Source organism: Candoia aspera, chromosome 9, assembly GCF_035149785.1.
Source record: "Candoia aspera isolate rCanAsp1 chromosome 9, rCanAsp1.hap2, whole genome shotgun sequence".
NCBI classification, from domain to species: Eukaryota; Metazoa; Chordata; class Lepidosauria; order Squamata; family Boidae; genus Candoia; species Candoia aspera.
Window position 1 is genome coordinate 14962169 of NC_086161.1, and position 6403 is coordinate 14968571.

Sequence of the window (6403 nt, forward strand, 5' to 3'; positions counted from 1 at the left end):
AGCAGAGTATGGCTAAGATTAAGATGATTGTCATACAGACTATTGTTCTGTTGAAAAACTGGTCCACAAAGTTCTATTACAGCTCACAGAACTTCTAAGGCAACAGTTCCCTGGGAAACCATGTATATTTCCCCTTCAACATTCTGAACTAAGCAAAAGATAAAGCATCCCTGGATGATGAACCACCTAGATGTTATCCTGTGAAATATGTATTTCTTCTTCAACTAAATGGACATATACTTGCTCATTTGCACCCAAAGGTTAACTGGCAATGCCAGAGACTGTGTATAGCCAGTTTGATTTAGTGGTTAAGGCGACAGGCTAGAAACCAGGAGTCTGGAAGTTCTAGTCCCGCCTTAGGCATGAAAGCCAGCTGGGTGACTTTGGGCCAGTCCCCCTCTCTCAGCTCAAGAGCCAATCAGGCGTAGAAGGAGAGTTCTAGTCCCACCTTAGGCATGAAAGCCAGCTGGGTGACCTTGGGCCAGTCACTCTCAGCCCAACTCACCTCACAGGGTGGTTGTTGTGGGGAAAATAGGAGGAGGAAGGAGTGTTAGGTATGTTCTCCACCTTAAGTTATTTATAAAAATAATAAAGGCAGGATAGAAAATAAAAAATAAAAAATAAAAAATAAATATGCTTCCAAGTCTAGATATATCAGTCCATCAGTTTTAGGTTTAGGACAATGGCTTTGTTCACAAATTGTGTTCAACCATAACATGGTTTATTTGGTTCTGGTACAGAACTGGTATGAACCCAGCCCATGTCCTTTGTGTTGTTGTTGTTTATTCGTTTAGTCGCTTCCGACTCTTCGTGACTTCATGGACCAGCCCACGCCAGAGCTTCCTGTCGGTCGTCAACACCCTCAGCTCCCCCAGGGATGAGTCCATCACCTCTAGAATATCATCCATCCATCTTGCCCTTGGTCGGCCCCTCTTCCTTTTGCCTTCCACTCTCCCTAGCATCAGTATCTTCTCCAGGGTGTCCTGTCTTCTCATTATGTGGCCAAAGTATTTCGGTTTTGCCTTTAATATCATTCCCTCAAGTGAGCAGTCTGGCTTTATTTCCTGGAGGATGGACTGGTTGGATCTTCTTGCAGTCCAAGGCACTCTCAGAATTTTCCTCCAACACCACAGTTCAAAAGCATCGATCTTCCTTCTCTCAGCCTTCCTTATGGTCCAGCTCTCGCAGCCATATGTTACTACAGGGAACACCATTGCTTTAACTATGCGGGCCTTTGTTGTCAGTGTGATGTCTCTGCTCTTAACTATTTTATCGAGATTTGTCATTGCTCTTCTCCCAAGGATTAAGCGTCTTCTGATTTCCTGACTGCAGTCAGCATCTGCAGTAATCTTTGCACCTAGGAATACAAAGTCTTTCACTGCTTCTACATTTTCTCCCTCTATTTGCCAGTTATCAATCAAGCTGGTTGCCATAATCTTGGTTTTTTTGAGGTTTAGCTGCAAACCAGCTTTTGCACTTTCTTCTTTCACCTTCATCATAAGGCTCCTCAGTTCCTCTTCACTTTCAGCCATCAAAGTGGTATCATCTGTATATCTGAGATTGTTAATGTTTCTTCCAGAGATTTTAACTCCAGCCTTGGATTCCTCAAGTCCTTTGTAAAACATGGGTAATCCCTTAGTGCAGTCTTTAAACCCAATCTCCTTGATGACCTTCCCAAAACTGATGCTCTTGGGACTACACCACCAAAAATTCTCAAAGCCACTGGCTGTTGTGGCTCCAGATTCTGGGAGGAGGAGGAATCCCAACATGCCTGCACAGCAGTCTGTTTATGAGGCTTGTTACTAGCCAGAAAGAAAGAGGGAAACTTCCACAATTGTTAATATATGTTTTGTAGGAAAATTTCAGGGGATCTCTGTCTGAAGTGTTGGCAAGCGGGAAGTAAAGCTACTGACTCCCTACCACACTGAAAACACAGAACACTACATCAGATTGGTCTGATTTATCAGGACTCTTATGTTCTAAACTGGCTTGCGTTTATATTACCACTAATGTAGGTGGATTTAATATTAGATGGGAAGTAATCATTTACAATGAAACTAACAGTTTTTACTAGCACAGTATCTATTTCTTACCTCCATGATCAGGTGGCCAGCACCCCTCTAAATGGTAATCACTGGGGAATACCAGATGCTTCTAGATCAGTGTCTCTCAACCTTGGCCACTTTCAGATGTGTGGACTTCAACTCCCAGAATTCAGCAAGGCTGGCTGGGGAATTCTGGGAGTTGAAGTCCACATATATGAAAGTGGCCAAGGTTGAGAAACACTGATCTAGATGCATTTAGCTGGTTGCATGGGGACACAATGTTAGCCTTTTTGTCTCGCAGGATTCCTTATTCACTAGAAACACTGAGAGGGAAGTTTTCCTTTTGATCTGAGTGAAAGAAGTTTAATTACCATTTTTAATTACCTGCAGAACCTCAGGTTGTGCGTTCCTGGGGTAAATCTAGATTGGGGTGAGAGATCATAGGGAGGTTGGGGAAGGAATGGAAGGAAGAATAGACATAATCAATGAAGAGACAGTGGACAAGTCAGTTGACCACTTCTTTCTTAAAAGCACCTTGGTCCATTTGGGAAGAAATCTGGGAAGAAGCGTTTCAACTCATTCAAAGAGACTATGCCTTAATGCACTCACTATAAATGAGGCTGGAATTACCTCCGATAGTTTCCAAGATTGTGTATCAACTTCTAACTAGCATTAAAGATACTGTGCTAAAATCTGTGTAGTTCTTGTCCAGTTGCATGGGCCTTGAGAACTGGAGTTTTAGAGCCAGGCTTGAGGATGTAGCAGCCCTTTGCTAACTTATGCCACACAGTATATCCTATCCAAATATTAGATCTGCTCTAGGATCTCTCCAGACCAGTAGCACAGGAAGAGCATTGGTAATTGACAAGGATATAGTTAGGGACTGAATTTTTAAAAATTAAAATCATATCTTTCAGCTACAAACATTTTCCTTCAATTCACCCAGAAGATGATCTAAAATAATGTAAGTTGATCAACTGAAGCTTGATGGAAATACCTCATATGCATGCAAAAGAAAAGAATACCATGTAGTCTGTATGTGGGTTTAACATTATACCCTCTTAAATCATCTGAAGCTTGAAGATATTAGTTTCCCATTGATGTAACTTCCTTCTAGCCATTCAACATTCAAGTGATCATAGGTGGTGATGCACATTACCTCAAAGCCTGCCCTGCTACTCTCCTACTCTTTTTGCCAAGTGGGGAACTAGACTTCTGTCCACCAGAAACTAGATGAAGACCACCATTGCTCATGCATATGGCCAATGAAAACTGCTGGTCAGCTCCACAGAATGTTTGTTTGCTTCTGATAAATACCATATGCTTCAGTTATAACATCAGAAAGTAATCATTGGTGTTATCTTTAACATCTCCCTTTTCCCTGACCCATATTACCCATCCAAAAAGGAGACCATGGTAGACCTATAAGCAGACAATTCCTTTTTCTGTAATAAATCTTTAATCAGGCATCTTTAGTATAATCCATTGGCAGGATTTGAACCATCTAAAGTTGATTCTTTGGCAGGTCTCCTTCAGATGATACTTGCTGCAGCTAGGAAATTTGATTAGATGCTTCTTCCTATGGAGAGGAAATCCAAAGATCATGTTTGATGGTAAAACAAAAGGTTGGCTCAGAATGAACTTTATCAGTTTGAAAATACTCACTAGCATATCTTTTCCCTTTAAATAACTTAAATAATGTGTGTTCTGAATAGTCAGAATACTGGCTTCACAATACCGTAGCCTCCCTGCCAAGCTAAATGCCAAACAATATCTGAGTTTCAATCAACATTCTGAGACAGAAATGCTCTTTCTATCATGTATGCAAAAGGCAGATTTTCTTCCAAACCTTCCTTCTTTACTAGATTTAAAAGAACTGAATCTTTTGAAGAGAAAAGCAGAACTCCAAGAACATAGATAAAGAAGTTGTTCCACCTAAGCTTGTGTGTACAATCTCAACAGCTCTGATACAAGACCAGAATTACCCCAAGAAGCTGGAGGTTATCTAAGGACATAAAAGAAGAAGACTTTGCTTCAGGATTCAGATTATCACTAACTACTGTAGTTAGACATTGCATTAAGCTTTAATTTCTTTTGTCTCTGTGTTAGGAAGATTCTCTCTTACTCATATTACTCTGTGCAAATTTAAGTTTCAAGTCAAGAACTATTTTTTTCCTTTATTAATTTATTGGCCCTCATATATAACTTTAAAGTCATCTCTCCCCCAAGATATCTGATTATAGGAGACCAGCATCATCGCATGGTCTGATGAGAGGATCACATGTAATTTTTGCAAACCAAGCTTCATATATCATATGTTCTATGGTTTTTGTTTAAGCCAAGTTTGGTTTTTTAAATCTCTTGTGAAATTAATTTGTCTCCCAAAGTGGGGAGGAAAAGTTGAAATCAGTATCCACAGACCCTGATTCCACATGGGAAAAGCCTGTGTTATAAAAATTATTTTATTTTTATTTTTTATTCACCAGAAGGGCCATTTGGGTTGTGTGAGCTCTATTTCTCTCAGAGACAGGTAAGGATACCAGGTGAGATTCCCCTTGGAAGATAGATATTGGAAATACTAACCAGCTACACCAAGTAGGCACTACAGCATCAAAGAAGCACCCTGAATTGTATCTATCAAATGCAAAAAAACAAAACACAACACAACCTTCCCTGAAGTATTAGAAATGTTTGGAGTGAAGAATTTAAATTGCATAGCAAACTGTTGAACTGAAAGCCACAGTTGCTGAGATGGACTGTGGTCTTAAGCTTTTCTACTTTACAAGGAAATATACTTTTGGACAGAAGTACGTTGAACATGTATTATCTTTGAAAAAACACTGCCCTATGCCCAAAACAGGCAACTCATTTGGCCCTAGAAAGGCTATGGGAGACGGCAGGGAGGAATCTATCTTTACCGAGATACAGTACAAACAGAAAGATTTAATACAGTACTGGATTTGTGCATTTTGAAAATAAACCTATTGGCTTCACATTTTAATGACCAATATCCAATACTCATGGAGCTAATGTGAAATTATCAGTCCTGCTTTGGCAATATAAGTATCCAAATACCGTGCTTATTTCGTATGTCAATTTTTCCATCCTGGATAATCCAGGAAAAAGAATAATCTCAAATTGATGTTATGTTCAGGTTAATTTTCCAAAGGTCTTAATAATTTATGATGAGTCCTTTGGAATCTTAGTGTTATCTTCATTTTAATGATTGAATTTAGATTGGAATATAGAAACTGAGGTTGGTGACCTAGATAATTAGGATGTTGTATCTGTGTGCCTTCATGTTTTCTTGGCAAGGTTTTTCAGAGGTGGTTTGCCATTGCGTCTCCTCGTGACCTTTGTACCTAAGGCAGGACTAGAACTTACAGTCTCCCAATTTCTAGCCTGAAGCCTTAACCACTACACCAAACTGGCTGTTCATTAGGATGTTACCTATGTCCAAATGGGGCCAATTTGGTCTAGTGGTTAAGGTGCTGGACTAGAAATTGGGAGTCTGTGAGTTCTAGTCCCACCTTAGGCATGAAAGCTGGCTGGGTGACCTTGGGCCGGTCACTCTCTCTCAGCCCAACTCACCTCACAGGGTTGTTGCTGTGGGGAAAATAGGAGGAGGAAGAAGCATTAGGTATGTTTGCCACCTTGAGTTATTTATAAAAATAATAAAGGTGGGATAATAAATAAATAAATGAAACTTCATGATCTGTACAAAGGAAGAACATTCCCTTTCCACCTCAAAGAAAGAAGCCAAGGAGAAGTTGTGCTCTAGAAGGATATCTGGAATTTTAAGAACTAGTCTTGAGTACTTGTTTGCTGGGTCACAAAATAGCTGTTATGATGAACTTGCCTCTTTAACAGGAAATAAAGAGTTTTCCAGGGTTTAAATTGGTGCTATCTCCCCCAGGTTGCATTCTGCTAACCCAGTAGAACCAAATCTATTAACCTTCTCTCTTACTCTTTTTTCTAAGCAGGTGAATAGTTTTTCAGGCAATGCTCTTGACAACCACCCACCAGTTTTATTTCTTAAGAGCCCATGGAACCTATATGACATCTAGAGACATTCTTGGAAATAAGGAGGATGCTGGACATTGATACATCATTTCTCAGCTGGCTAACTTTCCCATTATTTTTAACAACAACAACATTTTTTTTAGCCAAAAACTCAAGTCAGGAGAGACAGGGAGCCTGGTAGATCCTGTGGCCACCATACTGTCTATTCCAGTGTTTCTCAACCTTGGCCATTTGAAGATGTGTGGACTTCAACTCCTGGCTGGGGAATTCTGGGAGTTGAAGTCCACACAACTTCAAGAGGCCAAAGTTGAGAAACACTGGTCTATTCCATAACA